This window comes from Chlorocebus sabaeus, chromosome 14 (assembly GCF_047675955.1).
Source record: "Chlorocebus sabaeus isolate Y175 chromosome 14, mChlSab1.0.hap1, whole genome shotgun sequence".
NCBI lineage: Eukaryota > Metazoa > Chordata > Mammalia > Primates > Cercopithecidae > Chlorocebus > Chlorocebus sabaeus.
Window position 1 is genome coordinate 99,210,462 of NC_132917.1, and position 25,302 is coordinate 99,235,763.

Here is a 25,302-nt window from a genome sequence, read left to right on the forward strand (position 1 = left end):
ACAGGGCAAGCTCTGAGTTATGCCAATTTAAAGACAAACCCTGGGAATGTAGCTTTTCCAGGAAGCTGCCAGACAAGTCAGATAGTGACAAGACTCTGGGGATGGAGCTCTTTCAGGTGCTCCACATCCTTTTTGCCCCCCAGTGGCTGCTAGACTGCTCTCATGGCTTCTGGACTGGTGGCTTTCAAGATTACACATATTCTTCCTTCTTCTTCTTCTTTTTATTTTTTTATTTTTTGAGACAGGTCTCCCTCCATTACCCAGGCTGGAGCACAGTAGTGCCGTCTCAGCTCACTGCAATCTCTGCCTCCTGGGTTCAAGTGATTCTCATGCCTTAACCTCCTAAGTAGCTGGGATTACAGGCACACGCCACCATGCCAGGCTAATTTTTGTATTTTAAGTAGAGACAGGGTTTCATCATGTTGGCCAGGCTGATCTCAAACTCCTGACCTCAAGTGATCCTGCTGCCTTAGCCTCCCAAAATGCTGAGATTACAAGTGTGAGCCATTGCGTTCAGCCTGTATCCACCCATGGATACAAAAATCCATGGATGCTCATATCCCTTATATAAAATGGTGTAGTTTTTTCATATAACCTATGCACGTCCTCCTGTATACTTTCAATCATCTCTAGATGACTTACAATACTTAATACAATGTAAATGTTATATAAATCATTGTTATACCCTATTGTTTAAGGAATAATGACAAGAAAAAATAGTCCATACAAGTTCAGTACAGATGCAATTTTTTTTCCCAGATATTTTTTGATCTGTGGTTTGGTTGAATCCATGGATGTGGAAACCATAGATTTGGAGAGTTGACTGTATACCTGCAAAAATACCCTGTTAAATGGCCTGAAGATAAATTCTCATGTAGGATGGTGCTAGTCCTAAAGATAACACTGCTCACCTCTTAATTATTGTCTACAGATCATCTAAATCAGCTTACTTATTGTATATAGATCATTTAAGTCAGTATGTTCATCAGAATCCCTTGGAGGGCTTGTTAAAATACAGGTCACTTGGCCCTACTTTTAGTGTTTCTGATTCAGTAGATCTAGGGTGGAGTCTAGGAATTTGCATTTCTAGCAAGTTCTGGGAGGATGCCCATGCTACTGGTTAGGGATCCCATGTTGAGAACTTCTGAAGGACTGAGATACTTTACCACCAGCATACTTAGCTGTCACATTGTGACGCTCAGGGAAGATACAGCATGGTATTGTAAATCAAAAAGTGTCTGAGACAGATCTCAGTCAATTTAGAGGTTTATTTTGCCAAGGTTGAGGATGCAACTGGGAAAAAGAGTCACAAACAAAAGTAGGATTTGTGGCCTATGCTTTTTCCCAAGAGGGTTTTGGGGACTTCAGTATTTAAAGAGGAAGGAGTGGGCAGGAGGGGAAAGAGGAACAGTGAATTATGCATTTTACATAAGATAAGTAAACGGAGAGTAGAGGAAGAGGTCAAATATGCATTTGTCTTGGGGTGGGTGGATGCATGATTCCTCCTCTTGTCTCTGTCTCATTCCTGTGAAGATAAGCTGTTAATTTACATTGTCAGGGTGAGGGAGGCCACCTGGGGAGATATGTGACCTTCTGTCTTGCAGCTATCTCTTAAGGAACAAAAAGAAGGCAGTTTTTTTTACATGATTCAGTTCTCAAGCTTAGCTTTTTCCTTTGGAGTAGTGAGTTTGGGGGTCCCGAGATTTTATTTTCCTTTTACAGTATTAACTAACACGTGGCTCCCTTTTCTCTTGATAATTTTCATTCTACAGTGGAATTAGGGTCTCATTCTTTGCCACACTGAAAACATGATTGATCTTTGAAAATTATCCAGAATTACATAACAGTCAAGTGACAAATGTTATTGGAAGCTGATCCTCATTCAGTGTTACTGTACTAAATGAATGAATACCGAAATTAGACTGATATCTATTTTCAAATCTTTATACATTTCATTTTTTTCTTTTTTAAAAGTTAGTGTTTAACAACTTTCTTAGCTTGATTATAAATAGCATGACCATGACTGCCGGGCATGGTGGCTCACGCCTGTAATCCCAGCACTTTGGGAGGCCAAGGCAGGTGGATCACCTAAGGTCGGGAGTTCAAGACCAGCCTGACCAACATGGAGAAACCCCGTCTCTACGAAAGAGAGATGTCGCTACTAAAAATTAGTAGTCTCTACTAAAAATACAAAATTAGCCGGGGTGGTGACACACGCCTGTAGTCCCAGCTACTCGGGAGGCTGAGGCAGGAGAATCGCTTGAACCCGGGAGGTGGAGGTTGCGGTGAGCCGAGATCACGCCATTGTACTCTAACCTGGGCAAAAAGAGCGAAACTCCGTCTCGAAAAATAAACGAGCAAATAAAAATAAATAAATAGCATGGCCATAAAATTTATTGTTTGAACAGGAATACTTTTCAGAGTGAAAGGAGGCCCTATTAATAATTTTGCTGGTAAAAAGATGTAAACGGGGGCTGTTCCAAGCAAACTAATTGGTTACAGTAATTAAAAAAAAAAAATACAAAAATATTTTTGCATTTCTACAAATGTGATTTTCTTGGATTTAACTGTACTGTGGAGTCAAGGTTCTGTCAATATTTCTTTCCATTTAGCTGGAGAAATAATAAGAGGGAACTGTTTTATTACTAAGTTACTTTTCAGAAGAGAAATAAAATAAAAAGTCAGAAAAGAAATAAAAATTTAAAACTAGGGCTCTTTCTTTCTTTTTTTATTTTCTTGAGATACAGGGTGTTGCTCTGTCTCCCAGGCCTCAAACTCTTCTGCTCAATCGATGCTCCTGCCTCAGGCTCCGCAAAAAACTCGTTTTTTATTTGTTTATTTTTATTCCAGACTATTGTCTGTATTTTGGTGACTTGAGGAGGATCAGAAGTAATTCTAAATGAGTTCGGAGAATTCTTAATTTCCATTCCTAAATCTCTTTTCTTTTTGAAGTAAATTATACGTATAAATGCTCTGCCTGAGAAGTATTCTGGTTTATCGAATTAAAATAGTTTTAAGATTTTTTTTTTCGGATAAAATGTGAAGACTCAAAGATAAGGATACGTTTAGTCCAATATTTGCCCTTGTTCAAGGAGAAATGTTGTTTTAAAGTCCAAGTGAAAATTTTTTTCCAAAACCTCTGATTCCTCTTCTTGTCTATGGCAAAATAGAAACTTGGGGCCGAGTGTAAGGACAGATGCTGCTGCAAGTCTGTGAGTGCACACTTAACGCACACAGGCCGGAACAGGTCTGGAAGGACATACACTTAGAAGTTAGCAATTTTCTTCTTTTTGCAAGTCTGTATTTTCAAAGAATTAAGATTTTAGGTTTTTTGCTTGTCTCTGGTTGGAACGTTCAGTTTCCTGAACATCCCCTGGGAAGCGAGCACGTCTGCACTTCAGGGAGTGCTCTTGTCTCAAAAGGTTGGGGGCGCACCCCGGGGTCGCGGCTCCTCCAGGAAACCTTCCCTGGGGGATCCGTCAGGGCCTCAGAAGCCTCAGTGGATGACAGGGTGAACATGCCATCGTTCAGTCAAGTCCGGAAGTTCAGCATCTCCTTGCAGGTGAAGCAGTCACAGGCTAGGGTGGGAGCTTGTGGGAACCCTGCAGTAGGAATCGGCGCGGGGAGCTCGGTCGCCGGCCCTGCGGCCTCGGGGGGCGGCCCCAGCTCGGACTGGTCGCGGGGCGGGGGGCCGAGGGCGCGGGCTGGCCTCGGCGCGCATGCGCGGCGAGGGGGCGGGGTCAGGGCGGGGCTGCGCCCGGCGTCTAGAGCGGCGGCGGCTGGGGCTGCGGCGAGCGTGGAGGGTTCGCGGCTGGTGCACCGCCGGGTCGGGCTCCGCGGGCCGGGGCGGGAGGGCCAGCACCTGAGGCCGGGCCCGCAGCCCGCGACTTCACAACCAGGCGGCGGCGCTGCTGCTGCGGGGCTCCGGCGCGCGACCCGGCGGGACAGCGGGGCGGCTGGCGCCGGGGGCCGGGAAGCGCCAGGTAGGTGGGTCGGGCCGGGCGGGAGGCGACGCGGCCGCCGCGGGGGCCGGGGCCGGGGACTGACAGCGGGCGCGGGGGCGCGTCCCGGTCCCTGCTGGGCCGGACGGGGACGGCGCCCGCGGTTTTCATGGAAATTGCACTGCCTAGCGGTGCCAGCGGTCCACCTGCGGTGGCGTCTTTTGAGAACAATCCGAGCCCGGCCGACCCCGAGCCCCGTGAAGACGCGGCCGCCCCGGCAGGGGGCCGGGTGCCGAGCGGGCGCGGGGCCGCGGGATGCAGACGCGGCGCCTGCCCGGTGCGGCTCCAGGGCTGGGTCTCCGGGCTTCTGACGCTGGAGGCCTTGCCGTGTTTTGGGTGGAAACATCACCGGGTGAAAATAAACATGCATCTCCGTGTAGGAAATCTGGTCTCCATCCTCGAAACTCCTCCCTTTTCTGCCCGCCCTTAGACCCCGACAACATTTCTGGCATCTTTGCTTTCTGTATTTTATTTCTCCCTGGCTTTGCTAGTCAATTAATTGAGGCCTGAGAAATGTGCAGGGATCTGTGGCAGTCTCTTGAAAAGCCAGCCAGGAATGGGTAGGCCCCAGAAGACAGACATTCAAAATGCCAGAGGTAAATTTGTGTCTCTGTGGGCGAAGGGAGTGTTGATGGTCTCGCTTCCCTCCCCCTGTCGCCTGCCCTCTGACATTACATAATGATGGGGCCTTCCTGACCCGAGTTCATCCGTAATGACAGACCATGAAAATGTTCCTCTGGGTCAGAAAGACCTATAGCTGGTAGAGCCCATCTTCTCTTTGGCTTTGCCACGGAATGTATCTTCTGCTGGGAAGCTGCCTAAGAGTGGAATTTGATTTGTCACCTGCCCCTCAGGACATTTAAACCAAGGGAATGGGGGTGGGGTGGCGATTTGGGTGTTGCAGAGAAATTCTGCCAGGTTCATCTGTTCACAGTGGGTTGTGTGGACCATGGGGAAGCCAGTGGGGTTGAGGACAGAGTGCGTTGGCTACGGTGTGAATCATGGTTCTGCCGCTTGCTGACTCTGGTTCTTGTCTCTAAAAGGTGAGAGCAGAGCCTTTTTTTGCTGTTTGTTTTGGAATCTAGCTGCTGTTGGCGTTGGCCGGTGCACGTAGAATTGCTAATTTTTCTTTGGTTGAAAACACGCTTTCTTTAACGAAAATTTTGGTTTTGGATCTGGGCTAGGGCATTTGTTTCGGGGGTTCTTTGCTGAAGTGTCGACTGCTAATTTACTGTTGTCTTTGAAGAAAGAATGATGGGGCCCATGTGAGAAGCACAGTGTGGTTGGTCCGTTGGAGGACTGGTGCCAGGAGGTCTTGATGCTGTCGGTCCCAGGGGTGGTGTTGCATGTGAACGGGCCTCCCAGTGCCTCATTCCCTGTGATGTCTTGTAAACACGCCTGTGGAACCAGAGCTGCTTGGTAGAGTCTGGCTTGAAGATAAGGCTTAAAGAAATGGATGTGGACAAATTCAAAGAGAAAGAAACATTGTATTTCTACTGAGCTCCTTATAGAATTAGTCTACTTACCTGGCCACCTTACTCATCATGTAGCAACTTTTTTCATTTAGAGTTTTCTGTTTCAGGGTGTTTATCTGCTTAGGTAAGTCTTGTTTCCCAACTGGATTCAGAACCAAGGGCAGATGTTGCAGTGCGTCCCTGTTTTGAAAACTGGATATTTTGTAGTATTGCTGTTGAACCGAATATTAGCTTTTTTTTTTTTAATCACTTTAAGGAAAGGATGAAATAATACACATGAGAGCTTTTTGTAAACTGTAGAGCACTAGAAAAATGGGATGTGTGTGACAGAGAAGTATCAGCCCTGCAAGTCCGTTTAACTCGCTGCCTGCCTAAGAGGGAGCGTTCTCAGCCAGCATCTCTTCAAATGCACACAGGAATGGACCTGAAGGCGGTGTGGGACCAACAGACCCACTGATCCCCAGCCCAGGGCTTAACATCTCAAGAGTTCAGTGAGGCAGAGTGGAGTGGGAGGCTTCCCACCAAGACTGTTTCATTCTGTTTTGTTTTTAAATGAAAAGCTCCTTTTTAGCTTAGTAATCCAGAAAGGTTGCGACAACATCATCAACCGCTCATGGTGTCAGGAGGCTTTGACTTTCACTGAGAAAAAAATAGCACAAATCTGCAGTGAAAAACGCTTGATTATGTTGGCGCTTCTGTAGAACTTGATTAATGAGCTGGTCTTGAGAGAGCCTTCGAAATGGCTTTTTTTGTTTTTTTCAGTGTCCTAAAACAGAAGCTCTGTGAGGAAAACATATTTCCAGGAGACCAATATTAACGCCCATGCATGCTTGCTTCGTTTTCTCTCTCTGTTTTAAGGAAAATGCCATCATGAAGCTAATCCCAGGGAATTTACCTATATTTCTATTCATATGCACATGTTCTCTAATTTTTTTTTTTTTAGTATTTTGATATAGTTTTAGACTTACAGAAAAGTTGCAAGAATAAGCCAAAGGTTCTCAGATTCTCCAAATGTGGACATTCTGTTACACTGCTTTATCGCTCTCTTGTATTCCTATGTGCTACTACTTTTTTCTGAACTACTTAATAGTAAGTTGCAGGCTTGAGGCCCTTTTACCTCTAAATGCTTCACTGTGTATTTCCCAAAAAACAAGGATATTCATAACAACAGTAATCCCAGCACTTTGGGAGGCCGAGGCAGGCGGATCACAAGGTCAGGAGATCGAGACCATCCTGGCTAACATAGTGAAACCCCATCTCTACTAAAAATACAAAAACAACTGGGCGTGGTGGCGGCGCCTGTAGTCCCAGCTACTTGTAAGGCTGAGGCAGGAGAATGGTGTGAACCGGGAGGCGGAGCTTGTAGTGAGCAGAGATCACACCATTGTACTCCAGCCCCGGCAACAGAGCGAGACTCCATCTCCAAAAAAAAAAAAAAAAAAAAATCATGGCCGGGTGCAGTGGTTCATGCCTGTAATCCCAGCAATTTGGGAGACTGAGGCAGGAGGATCACTTGAGGCCAGGATTTTGAGAACAGCCTGGCCAACATGACGAAATCCTGTCTCTACTAAAAATACAAAAATTAGCGGGGTATAGTGACAGTCCCAGCTACTTGGGAGGCTAAGGCATGAAAATCTCTTGAACTCAGGAGGTGGAGGTTGCAGTGAGCCGAGATCACGCCACTGCACTCTAACCTGGGCAACAGAGTGAGACTGTGTCTCAGAAACAGAAAAAAAAAGTCAGGAAATTAAGGTTGATACAACAGTATTTAGTGTAGAGGTCGTATTTAGATTTTGTCAATTGCTTCGATAATGCCCTTTATAGCAAAAGAAAATCCTAGATCATCTGTTTTGCATTAGGTTTTTCTGTCTCTATAGTGTCCTTTAATCTGAAACAGTTATCAAGTCTTTCTTTTGTATTTCACAGCATAGACATATTTGAAGACTACTGACTTTTTAAGATAATGCCCTCAATTGGGTTTCCTGTGGTTTCATGATTAGATTCAGGTTTTGCACTTCTGGCAGGAGTAGCACAGGGTTGAAGCAGTCGCAGTCTTCTCTTCTCTCTCTCTGTCTCTTTTTTTTCTTAAAGAGAGAAGGTCTCCCTTGGTTGCCCAGGCTGGAGTGCAGTGGTGCCATCGTAGCTCACTACAGCTTGGACCTCTTCCACTCAGTGATCCTTCTGCCTCAACCTCCTGAGTAGCTGGGACTATAGGTGTGTGCCATTGCATCCGGCCAATTTTTAAATATTTTGCAGGGACAGGATCTCACACTGTGTTGCTCAGGCTGGTCTCAGACTCCTAGTCTCGCCATCCTCCTGCATTGGCCTACCACAGTGCCGAGTTTACAGGCATGAGCCACTGTGCCCGACTGATGCTGCAGCCTTCCTAGTGTGCCCCATCAGGAGGCATATGCTGTGATTTTCCCCTTCTCTGGCCCCATTAACTTTGATCACTTGAATTAAGGTGGTGTCTATCTCATGGAAAAGTTACCATTTTTCCCTTTGTAGTTAATCTGTGTCTCAAAGGGAGAGAATTGACACTATGTAAATATACTGTTACTTCTCATACAATTACTGACTAGTTTCAGAATCCGTTGATGTTTCTTAAAACTGAGTCAATTATTAAGAGAGTTGGCAGATGATGATTTTCTAGTTTCATAGTTCCTTCTATATTTATTAGTTGGAATTGTACTGAAAGGAAGAACCTTCCTTTCTCTGTTATTTATTTTTTGGTTTACATCGCTGGACTCATGAATTCTTGCTTTATTCAATAGATTATAGTCCATTGCTCTCATTATGCATTTTGTTGCTCAGAGTATCCCAGATTTGGCCAGTGGGAGTCCCTTCAGTCTGGCTTTTGTGTCCTTTGACACATGCTCATCATTCTTTGAGGACTTTTCTTCCTGGCACAAAATCTTCAAGACTCAGCCTCTACTTTCCTTGTCCCAGCCCTGGAATCAGCCGTTTCTCCAAAGAGTCCTGGTTTCCGTTAGTGGAGAACGGTGTTAAAAACCGAGATGGCCGGGCGCGGTGGCTCACGCCTGTAATCCCAGCACTTTGGGAGGCCGAGGCGGGCGGATCACGAGGTCAGGAGATCGAGACCATCCTGGTTAACATGGTAAAACCCCGTCTCTACTAAAAATACAAAAACTTAGCCGGGAGTGGGGGGTGCCTGTAGTTCCAGCTACTCGGGAGGCTGAGACAGGAGAATGGCATGAACCTGGGAGGTGGAGCTTGCAGTGAGCTGAGATCACGCCACTGCACTCCATCCTGGGGGACAGAGCGAGACTCCGTCTCAAAAAAAAAAAAAAAAAATTAAACAACAAAAAAACCCCGAGATGTAGGCACTAAGCCTGCCCATTGCTACTGAGGTGTCACTGATTCTAGACCTTCTCAGGGGATGGATGCTCTCATTGTAAACATAAATGTAGTCACATTACACACAGTTTTCTGTGGCTGCTTTTTAAGTGTGTACTCCTTCCATTAGGCTGTGAAACTGTGTTTCCCGTTAACTCGGCCACCATTTAAGAGAATAAGTCTTGTCAATTTTGCCAATCTAATGGGCAAGGAAGACATTATTGTTTTAATTACATTTCCCAAATTCCCAAAAATATCGGATACCTTTTCTTGTTAATGTATATTTTAACTTCTAATGAATTACCTGTTTATGTCCTTTGTTCATTTTTTCTTATCGGGCTGTTTTTCCTTATCTTACTAGATTGTGGAAGTTACTGTAACTTTGAATTTTATTCTTGGCAGCTTTAGAATGCTTTTTAAAGTGTGATGCTTTTTTTTTTTTTTTTAAAGTCCTAAATGCCAAGGAACCCAAGCTTTTCTGAGTACCCCCTGCATGCCAGGCCTCCCTGGGCTTCCTGTGGGAGGTTCTGTCCGAAGGTGAGCTGTGGTGTTGACGAGTGGTTAGGACACCCTCCTGAGGGTAGTTAAAAGAGGCTCAACTGGGACTAAAACCCACTTATATCACCTAACTTCCTTCACAGGGTTAAAAAATAAATGCTTTTCAATGTAGGGATAAAAATTGATTACCTGGACTTGCCAGTATCAACAATTTCTATTTTCAGTATTTTGGTTTATAAATCAGGACTTTCTTTTACACAGTCCTTTTTGCTGAGCATACACACATGCACATCTTTCAAAACCCTTTATTTTATCCCTAGAACTATTGTGGACTCTGGCGCTGCACTTTCTGTGAGCATCCAGCTAGCTGTGTGACTTTGGGCAAGGGGCTTAATCTTTCTGTGCCTCAGTTATCTCATCCACAAAACTGGGCTGATGGTAGTAGCGGCCCCAGAGGCCTTTTGGGGGATTAAATGAATTTAACAGTTAGTCCTGGTGCCTCAGTAGTGTGCAGAATGGAAGTGGTACAATGGGTTCATATACAGAGTGTGGGTGGTTGGCAGAGCTTGGAATTAGATCAGCCTTTCCTCTGTGGATTTAATCTCTTAGTTATCTGTCTCTTTTTTTTGAGACAGAGTCTCACTCTGTCGCCCAGGCTAGAGTGCATTGGCACCATCTTGGCTCACTGCAACCTCGGCTCCCTGGGTTCAAGCAATTCTCGTGCCTCACCCTCCCGAGCAGCTGAGATTACAGGCATACACCACCACGCCTGGCTAATTTTGTGTTTTTAGTAGAGACGGGGTTTCACCATGTTGGCCAGGCTGGTCTCGAGCGCCTCACCTCACGTGATCCACCTGCCTCCGCCTTCCAAAGTGCTGGGATTACAGGTGTGAGCCACTGCATCCGGACTTAGCTGTCCCTTGCATCATAGCCTGTCTGGTATTGGAAGGCCAGGGTCCTGGGTGCGGTGTGCATGTCTCCTCTTTCTGGTCTTTGCACATCCCTTTGTCGTGCCTTGTCAGGCTCTCAGGCCCATGCCTGCCAGCCAGGCCAGCTGGCCTCTGGTGTTTGCCCACAGCCCTAACCTGGAGTATGTGCAAGACTGCTGGTCTTTTAATATGGAACTTGTTCAGTGAGGCTCACCTGGTGAAGGACTTAGGCACAGTAAGCAGATGTATATGGTGGGGGCGGTGGTGGGGATCATGCTCTGGTCAGGTCCATTTTCTGGAATAGGGTCAGGAAGACAAGGATGTCCTCCGATGTCCAGGAGGAAGGGTGGGGACCACTGGAAGAGGAAAGTGTTTACCCGCTCCCAGCTCCGGTCCTGGGATCCTCCTAGAGCCCTTTCCCTGAGATACCTGGTAGTTCTGACCTCCAGTTGCTGCAGCGCCCCTCTTGTTGCACCTCACCAGGTGGTATTCTGAGGTCTCCTGAAAACCCCCTACCCCTTTCCTGTGCCTCCCATAGCCCTCACGCAGGTGGCCTCAGCTGCTATTATGAAAGCTGTCTATTATTAATTCACCCTAGCATATTGAGCACCCCTCTTTCCCTCTCTCGTGTTGCTTGCATTTCTAAGTGGTGTATTCTCAAACCAATTAATTTGAATTTTCAAGAAGGATGACCTAAGTGTGTGAACTCTGGAAATGTGAAGGAAGTGTTTAGGCAGGTGGTTGTTTCTGGGGAACAGGGTCCTACTAGGAAACAGGGATGCCCAGTTCACGCTTTTCCCTGGATTATGGGGTGTGTCAGTTGGGATGCTTTTGGCTGCCAACAGTGACATTTATTATCTCAGAGAACTGGAGTCTCCATCAGCATGTCGCAGTTTCATCAAGGACCTTGATTCTGCTCCTCTGTGCAGCCATCACTGCCGGTTTCATCCTAGGGGGTTAGTCTCCTCATGATTCTGAGATGGTCGTTAGGGGCAGTGGGACTGCATGCTTCCTTGTTCCTGTCCAGCAGGAGAAGGGAACGAGACCAACCAGCTGATTCCCCAGCCAGTGTCTGCCAGTCCTTCCCTCTGGCCTGTGAGAGCAAAGGGTCACAGGGCCTTCCCTGGATCAGCAACATGAGGCTGTTGAGAGTGCTGTGTGCTGATTGGCTTAGGCTGGTGGTCCTCCAGGTGTGGTCCTCAGACCAGTAGCGTCAGCTGTTCTAACAGAACTTGTCAGAACTGGAGATTCATGGATCCCACCCCACCCACTGAATCGGAAACTCTGGGATGGGGCCCGGAAAGCTGTGCTTTGAGAAGACTTCCAGGTGATTCTGATGCAAGGTCACATTGGAGAGCAGCTCTTTTAGTTTAATCAAGACTTTCCCCACTCCCCAGTTGGAGACACAGCTGACTTCCTGAGGACCGGGGAGGAGGTCAGGTCCTAGAATAGCAAGAAGGAAGAGTGGATGGTGGGTGGCCAGCCCACCGTGTGAACTAGCCAGTGTTTAAGGCCCTGAGGGCCACTTTGCTCTCCTGAGTCCTTCCCCTGTCCCCCCATTCGCCAGCTTGTCCACCCATATAAGTTTCTCAGCCCCCTTGCGTGAAGCTTCTTCAGTTCCTCCAAGTGTGGCCTGTACTCTCCCTGTATGACTCGGTGCTAAAGGAAGCAACCTCAGTAACACCCCAGCTCCAGGTCCGTCTCTGGCCTAGCAGGGATGGAGTCCACCGGGCTGGTGCCGAGAGTCCGCTTGGGCTATTATGACTCATCTTCTGAAGCCATTCCTGAAGTGTGTTCATTTGTGTAGGGGCTGCCTACGCTGCTACTCCTTGCTCAGCTAGAAAAAAAGAGCAGTGCCGTTAGTAGGTGCTTGAGAAATATTTAGGGAATTGGCCTGGAGACAGCCCAGGTGATTACTTTCAGTGGTGGTTTTTACCTGTGTTCTGTCCCCTGTTTTGCAAGTACAACTCCAACTTGATGTTTGGGTGAAATAAATAGCCACCTCCATGGTGTAATTTGTGAGATCACAATGACCCACTTTTCTGAATTTTTCCTGAAACTAAAGAGTTGAGATATTTCTGGACTTTCAGCTTTAAAGATTCATCTTAATACATAAAAATAACGTTTAAGGGTAGTCTTGCACTGAGCTCTAACCACATGTGCACTAATTATTGAGGAAGGAAGGGCACCTGAGGAGGAAACAGGCTAGAGAAGGGTCCACACGGCACGTTTCAAAATGCAATGGTTCATGAAATCAATTTGAGGTTGTAACTAGCATTAAAAAGCTTTTTTGAAATATCAGATATTCAAGTACCTTTCCTATGGGAAGGATAGCCCTTTTTTGGTGAAACATCTAGTTATTCACATGCAGTGTATTCGGGGTATTGTGATGGTGTGACTGTTTCTTACAGTGGGTTTTGGTAAAGATGTGTCAAACCCTAGGGCTGAGTGCAGTGGGCCCTAACCTGTAGGAAGGCGGGGTCTGTGCTGGATATGTGTACACTTGGGGTCTTTTCCTGGGCCTGGGGCCTGTGGCTTTTGTCAGAACATAGTGGTCTGTGACTCGCCATAGATCGAGAACCACTGACCTAAAACCAGAGGAGACTTTCAGTGGTGTGGGCCTGTGGGAGTGGAGCTGGGGGCCTGAGGAGCAGGCACAAAGCCCTGGGCCTGCTCCTGCTGTGGCATATTGTCCATGGCATTAAGCCATCTGGGCCAGATCCTCCTCATGAGGAGGACTCTGCACGGCCACCCTGAAAGACAGCAGAGATGGTGGCAGGGAGTGTGTTGATCACCTGAGGTCAGGAGTTCAAGACCAGCCTGGCCAACATAATGAAAACCCATCTCTACTAAAAATACAAAAATTAGCTGGGTATGGTGGTGCACACCTGTAGTCCCAGCTACTCGGGAGGCTGAGGCAGGAGAATCACCTGAACCCAGGAGGTGGAGGTTGCAGTGAGCTGAGATTACACCACTTCACTCCAGGCTGGGTGACAGGGCAAAACTCCCTCTCAAAAAAAAAAAAAAAAAAAAAATTAACTCTGGTTGCCAGATGCGTCCTTTACCTAACAGGTGGATCCACATATTTCTTCATAAGAGAGAGAATCTCCTTGTTTGGGGCTGGCCCCAATGAAGGCATTGCTGCTTGTGACTACCTGTTGGAATCCTTTGTGCCTTGACACTGTCAGGACAGTTCCCAAGGCTGGCTTCGGGTCAGCCATGATCCCCATTATTTAATGCAGGCTCTAGTCTGGTTTGTATCACAAAGCTTATGGAGTGGTGGCTTTGCGTGTTTGTGCTTGTTGTTTTGGGGAAGGGGCAAGTTGGATTGTAGGTAGAAAGTGCTGGATGTGAATCCAAGTCAGCTTTCTCATCTGTAAAATGGGGAGGGTGCTGGTCTCACGGGAGGGTGGCGGGGATTGATAATACACGTGGGAGAGGGCTGTGAACCGCAGTGCACTGGGTCAGTCCAGACACGAATGTTTCCACCCCCGCTCCACCTGACGGTCTTGGTAACTCTGTTTTCCCCACAGCACTCTTATTTTTCACGTGTGCTCAAAGGGCTGGAGTATACCCTGTTGTTGACTCCTGCTCAGGGCACTGTCCGGGGGAAATGTCACAGAAGAGGGAGGTGCTGAGAGGCAGGGACGTCCAGCGAAGTTCAGAGGAGAAGGGTGTGGGGGTGGGGGGGTGGGAGGAGGAAGTGGAGGGCTGGCACTCCCTAAACTCTCAGTCGGCTGGTCACTGACCCGACTGAGCCTTCTACTGACACTGTTTTTATAAGGAATGGAAGGACTAATGATTGTACGAGCTGAAATGTTGAGTATTTTCACATTTCTTATTCATTCTTTGTTCTCTGTGTATACAAATGTTAAATGAAATGATCACATTACATAACTGGGTGATAATCCAATGGCAATAAAATGGTATGTTTGACAGAGCCCAATATTTTAAAACAGGGCTACGTGCCAAGAAATGTCAAGATAGGCTGGGTAAGGTGTCTCAGGCCAGTGATCCCAGCACTTTGGGAGGCCAAGGTAGGAGGATCGCTTGAGCCAGGAATTCAGACCAGCCTGAGCAACAACACAAGACCCCGTCTCTGCTAAAACTTAAAAAATTAGCCAGATGTAGCAGTGCACACCTATATTCCCAGCTTCTTGGGAGGCTGAGGCGGGAGGGTCACTTGAATTCAGGAGGTTGAGGCTGCAGCGAGCTACGATCGCACCAGTGCACTCCAGCCTGGGTGACAGAGTGAGGCCCCGTCTCTATAAAAAAAGATAAAAAAAGAGATACCCCAGAATCTTCCAAATATTGTTACTCCTATGGTTTGGAATAGGGGAGTGAGTAAATGGATTGGCCTTAGGGACGGCCCCTTGCTGGTAGACTGTGCCCACCTCAGGTAGATGGGAAGGGCCAGCAGTCTCATGTGTAGTTTGTCTCCAACTTGCCAGTGACTGGGTGAAGTCATGCCTGAATCTCACCCTCCTCTTTTCTTGTTCATCCAGCGAAGGTGATTTCCTTTGTTCCTCCCCCGTGGAATCCTCCCTGATGGCGGAATGGAGTGGTGGTAGTGCCCAGGGGCTACATGGGTGAAGTGTGGTGTGTTCTCGATTTAGTTGGCATTGGACTAAGACACACACGCATACAAGTGTCTATTTAGGGAAGTTGTTCTTTGGTCTGTTTCCTTGGAAATACTGCCTTTTTATTCTTTCACTTTCTCTCCCCTCTGCAGTGATTCAGCAGTAGCTTTCTAGAGAAGAAAAAACTACATAGTGTCAGAGACCCTGGAATACCAAGGATATGTCCGTGGAGAGGGAAGCTGCCTGTGTGTCACGCAGACCACATTCTTCCTGGTCCAGCCAGAGCGTCCCGTGCCTTTCCTTGGTTTTTCCAGCCTCTCTCCATCACTCCTTCTGAGGCCCTTTGCAGACAGTCTCCCAGTGCAACTACAGCATTTTTGTAAGACCAGCCCTTGTCGTTTTCCGCTTGACTGATGGAGACCACTTGACTCTAGCATGCTGTATGCACACTTATCTTCTGTTTCAGGTCTGAACTGTCTTTCTCTTTCTGGCAACTTTCTTTCCTATTAGCCATTCCTGACTTGTTTCAAAAAGGATACATGGACTTGAAATTACCAGTTAAAGCAGAAAATGATTAAAAAGAAAAAAAGGGCTTCAAATGTCAAATGGATACAACTGTATAAGTTGTAGAAGAAGCTCTGAACACGTTACAGGGAGGTTGTCATTGCCAAAAGCTTTTACATTTTTTATTTACTTATTTTTAGAGACAGAGTCTTGCTGTGTTGCCCAGGTTGGAGTGCAGTGGTGTGATCATAGCTCACTGCAGCCTTGAACTCCTGGGCTCGAGCATCCTCCTGCCTCAACCTCCCAAGTAGCAATGACTACATGCGTGTGCCACCACACTTGGCTAATTTTTAATTTTAATTTTTTCTGGAGACTGGATCTTGTTGTGTTGCCCAGGCTGGTCTTAAACTCCTGGCCTCAGGCAGTCCTCCTCCCTCAGCCTCCCAAATTGCCGAGATTACAGGGCATGAGCCACTGTACCCAGCCACTTTCACCTTTTTCGTTCTCATCCGTTTCTTCTGGAAACACCGCAGAGACCATGAGAGTAGGAGCTTGTCTTACTCCATAGTGCAAATAGTCTTACAAATAGTGTTCAACCATCAATTGCCCAAAACACGTATTTTGTGACTATTATTGTAGGGTGCCTTTGAACTGTATGGTATGTTAAGTAACTCCACTGGAGGGAGGAAGATCTTTGTGTTTTGAGTCAACTTAATTATTTAATCATTCTTTAATTAGTGTAGTGTCTTTACCAAGCTAGATAATTAATATCTTTTGTCAAAGAGAGAAGAAAGCCAGTGGATGGGTTGTGAAGTGGTGAGGGACCTTTTGTATGGGTGGGTTTTCGTGTGGCTCAAAGGGAAAGGATACCTCGGTGACAGCAGTGTCACCGGAAACAACTTCGTACCAACTTGCACGATGAGGAACGTTCAGGTTTTAAAGTTAATCTCACTCAGTTTCTCCTGTGGGACAACATTGGCCTTTCTCATTGGGGATTTGACTGTTGGGCCATGTCCCTGGGTGTGTCCCAGCCCAGACACTCAGGGTACTGGCCACCCTGCCTCAGCCTCCTCTGGAGCAAAGAGAATTTTAAGCAGTAGTGGATATAACTCATTTCAAGTAGGATTAGATCTAGCTGGGTGAGCATAGTGGTATGCACCTGGTGAGGCTGTAGTCCCAGCTACTTGGAAGACTGGGGCTGGAGGATTGCTTGAGCCCAGGAGTTTGAGACCAGCCTGGTCAGTATAGTGAGACCAGCCTGTCTCAAACAAACAAACAAAAACAGGATTCCGTGAGCTATGACTAAATTCCAGGGCAGTAACTGCTGTGTTATTCTTTGGGAACTGGGCATCCCAGGGTTTGACCAGTGTTTCATATGATAGGTTGGCTCTTTTGTAAACGATTAGGACTATACCAGTGTTTGTTATGGCAGCCAGCAGGCTGTGGTGTCGACAGTGAACCTAACTTAATGGACTACTGTCATGAATACAAACAGGTGCTATTTTTACCTCATAACCTAGATTTGTCTGCAAATTAAACATTTGAGACAATAAACAGGAGTTTGGTTTATTAAAGCTGTTTGAGCTTGCTACTCAGGCAGACCTAGAAATAGGATTGGCTAGCTTTTTTAGGATTATATAAATGTGGTCTCTATTAGGGAGAAACTCTTATTTTTGTTTTGTTTTTATTTTAGAAACAGGATCTCACTCTGTTGCCCAGGCTGGAGTACAGTAGACAGCCATAGCTCGCTGCAGCCTCAAAATCTGGGGCTCAAGTGGTTCTCCCACCTCAGCCTCCCAATTAGCAAGGACTACAGGCATATGCTACTGTGCCCAGCTAATTAAACAATTTTTATTTTATTTTATTTTTTTTAGAAATGAAGTCTTTTTCTGTGGCCCAGGCTGGTCTGGAACTCCTGGCCTCAAGTGATCCTCCTGACTCAACTTCCCAAAGTGCTTGGATTGCAATCATGAGCCATCACACCCTGCCTAACTTCACATTTAAAAAAGGCTTGAGCCTAGGCAACATAGTGAAGCTTCATCTTTAGTAAAAATTAAAAAATTAGCTGGGCACACACAATTATGTGGTGCACACGTATCTGTAGTCCCAGCGGCTCAGGAGGCTGTGGCAGGAGGATAGTTTCAGCCCACGAGTTCAAAGTTGCAGTGAGCTATGATTGTACCGCTGCACAACATCTTGGTGACAAGGGCTTGCCCCTGCCTCGAAAAAAAAAAAATCATCAAATAGCCCTTTCTCACCTTCTCTACCCTGGGAGTGGCTGCGGACAGGCAACAAATGAACACCACACATTTCCTGGTACCCAAGACGAATCTTTGCTGCCTGTGATGCCTGAGCCTAGTGATTATCTTCCAGAGTGTTTTGCTAACCAGTTCTTTCTCCGTAAAAACATTCAAAATTTTTTCCTCTTTTCTTTGAGAGTGAAATGTTTTACTTCAGGAAGCTGACCACCGAACTTCATAGAAATGCCTTCCTGCCCCGTCATGGCTGTGCTGGTCTGTGTGGTTTTCGGGGCTTGCTTTCCCATTCTGCTGGTATCCTGGGTGAGCCTCTGGCCCAATGAATGGGATGCCACACAATTTTTTTTTTTCCAGGAGAAACAGAAGGTGTTGGGACCTCTGAGTATGCAGAGTGAGGCGTGGCCAGGGGGAAGTGGTTCTGATTTCCACATTGCGTCTCTCTGGACCTTAAGGGGGAAGGCACTATCAGTGGAGCACGGCAGGGAGAGAAGTACAGCAGAGGTGAAGGTCTCAAAGCGTGACCAACTGTGAAAGGTGGCTTTCAGCACACCCCTTGTGGCCCTGCTAACACCTGTCAGGATGGCAGCCACCGCACGCCCGAAGGCACCCGAAGTGCTTGATTTTGACTGACTTTTACCACATTTGCCACCAGTGTGATTAGAGCACTCATGGGGCACAGAAGATGGTACCAGGTCAGGACCGCGTAGTACTCAGGCAGAGCTTTGTCCTTCGGGAACGCCGCTCACTTGTGAGACAAGATGGATGGTTCGGGTCTGGACTGGCCCAGGGGAGGGAGTGACACTGAGTAGACCTGGGCCAGGGGCTTGCCCCTAAACCAGTGGTCCCTGCACCTGGGAAAATCGGCACTCTGATTGCCTCCCCTGGTTTCCCGCCCACCCCTCCCTACCCTAGTTGAGTGGCCTAAGAGAGGGTAGAGTTCAGGGAGCTATTAGGAGGAAGTGGGTCACTGCTAAGTAGCCAAAAGGAAAAACAACATCAAAGTAAGAAAGTCTACCAGGACACCCTGGAGGGCTGGCGTGCAGAGTGCTGAGGGGCTGACTCCCCTGCGTCCGTGTGTGGGAGGCCCTCTTACCCTCTCCTCCTTGGTGTGCAACTGGTTAATAGTAATTCCTTGAGGATCTGGAGAAGTTGCTCAAATGTTAGATTCCACTTCACTGCGTGCTGCGGAGCATCGTGTCCCACAGTGGCATTCACAGTGCGAAGATTGCCAGAGTTCTCTATGGACACACCCTGCGAACATCATGGATCTGGGTTGTCATAAGACTTAAGTGTCCTTCAGGGCAGGGACAATAGCTCAGTTTTCTTTGTATCTCCAGAGTGCCCCACTGTGCCTGGCACAAAATAGGCATATAATCAATGTTTGTTGAGTGAATGAATGAACAAAGCCAGTCTGTCCTCCTCAAAAGTAGCAAGAAAAGCCTCAGCCTCTCTTGGGAAGACAGCCTGCTTCCCTGAGGTCAAGTTGAGGTTCAGTCTCACTGAGGAGAAGGAGGTGAGACCAGAAGCCACTGCACAGCTACTGCCCCAGTAAGTTCTCGGTGAGAAACCAGAACGGTCAGTTGGTCTCACTGTGCTTGTCAAAGGCAGAAGCCTGTTCTCAGCAGTGACCTTTTTTGTCCTTGGCACACAAGCCCATTTGTCCAGGTGGCTGGAACCTAGGGCTGCTTCCGCTCCTCTGGGTGAGAAGGTGCCACACCTTCAGGTTTGGTCATCTTGTGTGTGTGTGTGTGTGTGTGTGTGTGTATGTTTAAAATTAAAAGTTTTCCCCATACGCATGTACATGTACACACATATGCAAGTATGGTATTATAGGTGCTAAAGGGTGCAGAGAAGCCTGGTGGGGTAGGGGCACCCAGGAAAGGTGGCCTCTTTCCTCTCATGGGTTTTGGGGAGCATCACAGGGCCTCAGGGAAGCGTGAGTTATGTGTCAAGGGAGGGCAGTGGCTCAAGCTGGGGGTCTTCAGAGGTAAATGAGGAGGGACTGGGGCAGTGCATTAGGAAGGAGGCTCCGGAGAGGCAGGGCCAGATCACCCAGGGGCTTGAGCCCCTTCAGGCCTTTTGTAAAGTTTGGGAATTCATTCATCCCACACTGGAGGGTGTCAGACTCTTTAAGACTCTTCCATTCTTTTTGTTTGTATCATTACTTTAAATGACAGAAGCAGTTCCATAGTCATTTTCGTGGATTGGGGAGACCTTGCTTGGATCACAGTAATTCTTACAACGGTGCCAGCGCTCTCACCACCAGTTTCGGGGGATGGTGGGCTGCGACTCGGCTTCCTTGTCTCCGCTCCCTTTTGCCTGTACAGTTGTGGATGCCACAGCTCACCGAGTGCCGCGTGGCAGTGGGTCCTGCTGCAGGATGTCCACAATGCGGACCACAGGGCAGGGTGTCCCTGGCCTCCATGGGGTCAGGGGTGGAGCTGTTATCTGTGAAATGACAGAAATGAAACCCGGCAATGGGGAAGAATCGTCTGCACCCCCTGTAAGCCACCTATGAAGCACTGTGCTGAAACACCATGAGGAAGAGGAAGCATTGGGGTGTAAAGAAACCCGGAAATACTGGTTTCTAGAAACGGTATTAATTGTCCCAGGGGCTCTCCCTACAGTGTGAAATAGCTGACTGGGCAGCTGCAGCAGGCTCCATCTTCTCCATAGCCATGCTCTTCCCGTGACCTCGCGGGGGGGTGTCTGCGCAGCAGGTGCGGTGCAAAAAGACCCAGTCAAGCCTGCGAGCCAGTAGCTGGCGAGGGGTGGTCTGGTAGTGAGAGACGATTACAGGGACGGGGTTGGCTCGTGGTTCTGCCACCCCACCCTCCATCTCTAAGATCCTGGGACTCTGACTTGGAATATAGACTTCACTGTGCCCCATGATGTAGTGACGTGGCAGAGGAGGCAAACAGGGTAGAAGGAGACAAGTCAGAGAAGAAGGAAGGACGCTCACCGCCAAGGCCGTGGCAGTCACTGCCAGCAACAGTCGTGGGCCTGGCTTCGATTCTGTCACCTGCGGGGGTGACTGCCCCAGAGCAGGGCCCCTTGAAATCTTCCATCCCCTTATTAGCTGTGCACTACTGTCTCTTGGAGAGACTTCTTAAAAACCTCCCCGTACTTAATTTGGTTTGACACGTTCGATAACATTTTATATTTTGTTTTTTAATAGGCAAACATTTTCATGGCTTAAAAATTGTAAAATATAGCAGGATATGTGGTGAAGCCTGTTTCCTACCCTGTCCTCTAGCCATCCGTGTCCCCTCTGTTGAGACACCAATGCCATATGCTTGTGGGGTGTTTTCCTGAAGTTAGGCTGTGTAGATGCCAGCGGGCCTGCGTGTGCAGACATGAGACAGTTTTCCACACCCCGGTGCCATGCTGCGTGCTTGCTCTGCGCCCCTTCTCCTGATGGTTTCACTGGCCCACAAGGAGTTTTGTGTTCCTTTGTCCAGCTGCATGCTGGCCTGCTGCTGCGCTGTGCTGCAGATTCTTCAACCAGCGCTCTCTGGATGCCTGTTAGCCTCTTTCCAGCCTGTGCTTGGCAGTAATACGTTAGTGAAAGAAGTTGCACCCCCCTTGTGAGGTCTGGGCCTAGGCTCTGGCTGGATTGCGTATCACTTTAGCTGGAAAAAGAGGGTAGGGGTAGATGACATTTTTAAGCTTCTGCCCGTTTATTTTAATTGTGACCTGGCCTGTAGGGTTTTCTTTGGGAAATGGGCAGTTAATGGTTAGATAGTATTTGTAAGGCGTGTGCCTTTAAAATATTGCCTTCTAGTGGCCGGGCGTTGGTTACTCGCACCTGTAATCCCAGCACTTTGGAAGGCCAAGGCGGGCGGATCCCGAGGTCAGGAGATCGAGACCATCCTGGCTAACACGGTGAAACCCCATCTCTACCAAAAATGCAAAAAATTAGCCAGACGAGGTGGTGGGTGCCTGTAGTCCCAGCGACTAAGAAGTCTGAGGCAGGAGAATCGCTTGAACCCAGGAGGCAGAGGTTGCGGTGAGACGAGATCCTACCACTGCACTTTAGCTTGGGCGACAGGGGGAGGCTCTGTCTCAAAAGTAAATGAATAAATAGATAAAAATAAAATAAAATATTACCTTCTAGTTACACACAGACCTTTTATTTTTTTAATTTTAGTTTTTTTTTTTTTTCTTTTGAGACAGGGTCTCACTCTGTCACCCAGGCTAGAGTGTAGTGGCAGGATCATGGCTCACTGCAGTCTCTGCCTTCCAGTCTCAAGTGATCTTCCCACTGCAGCCTCCTGAGTAGCTGGGACTACAGGTGTATGCCACCATGCCTGGCTAATGTTTAATTTTTTTTTTGTAGGTAGGGGGTTTGGCCATGTTGCCTAGGCTGGTATTGAACTCCTGGGCTCAAGCAATCCACCTGCGTCAGCCTTTCAAACTGCTGGGATTACTGGTGTGATCCACCATGCCTGACCAACACACAGACATGTAATTTTTTATTAATTTTTAATTTTTAATTTTTTAAAATTTTTATTCGAGACAGAATCTTCCTCTGTCGCAATCTCGGCTCACTACAACCTCCACCTCCTGGGTTCAAGCCATTCTCCTGCCTCAGCCTCCCAGGTGGCTGGGATTACAGGCGTGTGCCATCATGCCCGACTCATTTTTGTATTTTTAGTAGAAACGGTCTCGTTTCTACTAAAGGATCTCGAACTCCTGACCTCAGATGATCTGCCCGCCTCCACTTCCCAAAGTGCTGGGATTACAGACATGAGCCACCATGCCCGGCCCACATAGACATTTTAAACTAACCTGTAGCATCCTACAGTGAGGCTCGTCAAGGCCGCTTTTGACCCCAGTTTCAGGTACATTGGCTCTGTTGGGCTTTCCTCCGCCTGGCCTATCAAGGGGCCAACTCAAGCTGCAGGTGCAAAGGCAGATGGTTCTGGAGGGACCCTAATGACAGCCAGGCCCAGGAACACCCAGTGCTTGTGTGGAAGTCGACATTTCAACTGTGACGGTGTCTCGCTGAGGCTGGTTCTGGCCACGCCCTCCCGGCATTTCAGCTGTTCCAACCAAGGTGCCCTGCGTCTTAGAGGGAAGGGAACGGCCTGGGCAGGGCATTGCACGTACATGCTGGAGTCGTGTTGGTTGGTGGTCTTCAGTTTCTGAATCTGCGATATGGCATGGTCATTCGTCACAGGTGGGGTGATGCGAAGTTACCGAGTGGGAGCACACCTGCCCCTTCTCATTTCACTCATGCAGCAGGTCGTTTTCAGGCACAAAGGAAGTGACTTGTGGAGCTGGCCCTGGGGTCTGTCGGAGAGCAGGAAGTAGTAGCCACCCGCAGAGGGCTCACAGCATGTGCCTGCGAGACTGCTTACAAGCCCCCGGGTGGGATTTAGGGCAGATCAGAGCCATGAGCCTCTGTGGACAAGTGAAGGTCTGGTGGGTGTGAGCTGTTAGCCCTAGGGTCTGCTGCGTGCTGTAGTACCAGGGGCCGAGGAATGCTGAGGCAGCTCTTCCTCCGGTCTCTGCTCGCTCCGTGCACAGCCCTTGTCTCCTGCCTGATAGTGGTCAGTGGTCAGTTGGCTCAGGGTACATGGTCTCCACCCAGTGAACCTGGCGCTGGCAGAAGCTCACAGAAGAATGGGTGCAAAGAAGATAGCTCAGAGGGCCTGCAGATGGCTGCTTTTAGGAAGTGAATAGGCTTCTTCTTTTTCTTCATTTTTTCTTTAACACACTCTTGAGGTTTTGAGGCTCCACCCTGAGCTCTTTGCGTCTGAGGGTTGCTGTGGCTTGGTGAAGGGCACAGTCTTCAAATTTTGCACAGGCTGGGGAAGGCTGGGACAGCACAGCCCTGACTCTCAAACAAAATGGGGCAGAGGGGAGGGCAGGAGAGCCGTGAGAGTCACAGGGCCTCGTTCTCGCAGGAACCCGGGGGAAGCTGAGGCCCAGGGTCTGCATGGCGGAGGCCGAGCTCGACGGAGGAAGTGGAATTATTGCACACGGTGTGTTTCGACACTTGGGTCTCTCCCCTCGAGGAGGAAAATCGAGAGTGGGGGTGCACGGAGCACGGGGTGAAGAAACAAAAAGCAGGGGCTTTAGGGGAGAGAGAAACCTCTTTGCATGAGTCAAGCTGACAAGCACTTTGGAGGGTCAAGTGCTAGCCAGTGTCTTCTTTTGCCTGCCCAGCTCCTTCTTCTGCCGTGTCTGCCTTGACAGGGGCAGAGTTCTCAGTTCCCACGTCAGACTCAGCAGCAGCTTCTCCTTTGACGGTTGCAAGGCCTGTGGCTGAGAGAAGTACTCGTGCTGTGTTTCTGCAAAGGTACGATGGCCCTGATCGCAGCTCATGATGCCTCGGATCCGGGGGGTCCGCTCCAGGAGGTATGAGCAGAGGCCATCCTGTGAAATATTTGCACTAACTGGACTGAGTGTTGAAGACAAGGCCTGTGGCAAAGTTACATTTATATGGGACAAGCTGCGAGTCCTTGGACAACCTTGGAAACTCCTTTTTAGGACAGAATCAAGTGAGACGATACACACGCAGGAGCTTTTGTGAGCGGGATACAGAACTTGCTATTGCAGCACAAGGTTGTAGCTTTTCACACAGCTTTTGAGGATGGGTTGGTGGTCCAGGGAGGATGTCAGGAACTGCCTTTCACTAATGGGGATTCTGGAATTCCTACCACGTGCCAGGTAGCGTGCTTATGGCTTTGTATCCACTTCCCTTTTCATCCCTTGTATTAGCTTCCTGTGGTTGCTGTAACAAACTCGGTGGCTTAAAGCAACAGGAACTTATTCTCTCACTGTTCTGGAGGCCAGAGTCCAGAATCAGCATCCGTGGGCTGAGTCAAGCTGTGGGCAAGGCCATGTCCTCTCCAGTAACTTAGGGCGGAATCCACTCTGTGGCTGCTGGCGTGCCTCGACCGCCGGCCCCTTCCTCCATCTTCACCCCAGCGAGTTGGAGTCTTCTCTCCATGACTCCACTTCTCTCTGCTTCTGTCACACGGCCTTCTCTCCAAAATCTGCTGGCTTCCTATAAGGACATTTGTGATGGCATTTGGGGCCTACCAGCGCGATCTGGGATAATCTCATCTCAAGATTCAAAACTTAATTGAGCCTGTAAATCGTTTGCTGTGTAAAGTAACAGTAATAGGTTCCGAGGATTTGAACGTGAACCTCTTTTGCAGAGGGCATGATTTGACCTGCCACACCTCACAGCAGCCTGATGAGGACTCTACTGTCCCACATACAGCGGGCTTGATGAGGAAGCTGAGGCTCGGGGAGGCCCAGGGGTGGCCGTGGTCCTTTCCTCTCCCGGACTCTGGGGTAGCTGACTCTGGGGTCATTTTGTCGTGTTGCTGGGCACTCACTTGGTGAACAGATAATCCCCTGTCATTTTACTATGTTGTTACATGGGTTTGAAAAAGAGTTTTTCAACTCTCTCTGGCTGAGCCCCCGTTCCTGTGAGGGCCTGTGGTTTCTCCTCCTGGCTCCACCCTGGCTTCAGCGCAGTGCTTGAGCGGACAGTGGCTTGGGTCTCACTCTGGCGCTCTCCCCCTTCCTCTCTGCTCTGTCTGCCACAAGTCTCATGCCACCCCTCCCCCCAGTTGCTGAGGAAGGGACCTTCTTGTTATTTTATTTTATTTTTTTGTGATGGAGTCTCACTCTGTTGGCCAGGCTGGAGTGCAGTGGCGCAATTTCTGCTCACTGCAAGC

At 48.3% G+C, this 25,302-nt stretch overlaps 1 protein-coding gene across 9 annotated transcripts in view; it reads left to right on the plus strand.

The window, feature by feature from the left end:
* Nucleotides 1-3,761: 3,761 nt before the first annotated feature.
* Nucleotides 3,762-25,302, plus strand: part of INPP4A (inositol polyphosphate-4-phosphatase type I A) — a 146,113-nt gene continuing 124,572 nt past the window's right edge. For 4 of the 9 annotated variants that reach the window (XM_038004177.2, XM_038004178.2, XM_008008097.3 and 1 more), the window contains exon 1: nucleotides 3,769-3,983. The gene's annotated coding sequence lies outside the window, so the exon portion shown is untranslated. Of the gene's footprint in view, nucleotides 3,984-25,302 lie in introns of all 9 variants that reach the window. The other 5 variants (XM_008008106.3, XM_008008100.3, XM_008008095.3 and 2 more) reach the window with 3 other exon arrangements.